Genomic DNA, 1,242 nt, shown 5'->3' with positions numbered 1-1,242 from the left:
AGCAAAGCAGAGGTCACTACAGGCTGCAAGACTGAGATGGAGAGAAAGCGTTTTCTTTTGCGAAATGATTTTTAGAACTGCCAGAGTGAAAAACAAACACAACAAAAACAAAAAAACAAGCAGAGCAGAAGAGGACAAAGGGCGGGAGGACACTTGGCAAAATACTTGGCTTTTTCTTGGTGGGATTTTTTCAAGTGTGCACCCAATACCTTGAGACCGGAGCCGCCCCTCTTGCATCTCTGCACTCCTCTGGAGGCTGGCCCCAGGTGGAACAGATCTTACCACCGTCCTCTTGAAAACAGACAGTAGGAGGCTCGAAGAGTAACTAAACGGGCTGACACTTGCAGCTGAAGTTAATCTTAAGGCCCGGCCCCTGACAAATCTGGCAGTTTCAGGCACCCCAAGAGAGTTACTTTGTTACATAGGGACCCCTTTTCTATGCGACTTTTTGAAGAGTCAGAGGTGTGTATTTTATCTGTTTGTAATGGTCTTTATCATATGCTGCATAGCCTCGACTTTCTGAAATGACTTTCCTTGAAATAATAGAGAAAAAAAAAATCCTTTGTTTAACGCCGTTAACTGCCTAATACTTTTCCTGGTGTACTCTTATGTCTTCAGGGTATCCAAAAGAAATGAAATGTCTTTTTGGAGTTGGTACATCTTGTGAGGACAACTGATAATACCAGATAATAAAAACTAATTTTTAACATCTAGTCCATGTAAAATGTGATAGATTTAATTCTTTTCCCACTTCTTGTGTGGCTCTATGGCTTAGTTGGTTAAAGCGCCTGTCTCGTAAACAGGAGATCCTGGGTTCGATTCCCAGTAGGGCCTTTCACTCTCCCTTTTTTCCCCTGGCAGATTTGCTCTTTCTGAAAATCATTTTATGTTGGCCAATTACTGATCATCCCTTCAAATTCTCACCAAACTTATAACAAAGATTCTTTACTTTGAAAAGAAGTAAATTCTTAAAAACGTAACAATTCAAATGCAATACCTTTCGGAAGTGGAATGCTGTATACACCTTCAATCTTTGATAGTATGGGTAAGTGACTGATTGGATAAATTTAACAGAATACTAGCCACCAGAGTAATGGGGGGGGGGGGTTGTGTTTTTCTATGTGAATCACTATGTGATTAAGGGTTAGAGTGTTGGATAGCACTCTGCCACTGAGTTATATGGCCAACTTTGTGTTTGCCATTTTGAAGAAGACAAGAAGAAGAACAGTTATTTGCCGATGT

General features: G+C 40.7%; 1 non-coding gene across 1 annotated transcript; it reads left to right on the top strand.

Moving 5' to 3' along the window:
• The first annotated feature begins 760 nt into the window (after positions 1–760).
• Positions 761–834, top strand: Trnat-cgu (transfer RNA threonine (anticodon CGU)). Its single transcript has one exon. It is a non-coding gene; the product is annotated as a tRNA-Thr (tRNA).
• Positions 835–1,242: the final 408 nt, after the last annotated feature.

The sequence above is a fragment of the Marmota monax genome, unplaced genomic scaffold (genome assembly GCF_021218885.2).
Source record: "Marmota monax isolate L192 unplaced genomic scaffold, Marmota_monax_Labrador192_F-V1.1 WCK01_AAM20220418_F8-fsc00280, whole genome shotgun sequence".
In the NCBI taxonomy this organism is placed as follows: domain Eukaryota; kingdom Metazoa; phylum Chordata; class Mammalia; order Rodentia; family Sciuridae; genus Marmota; species Marmota monax.
This window is presented reverse-complemented; position numbering and strand designations above follow the sequence as displayed.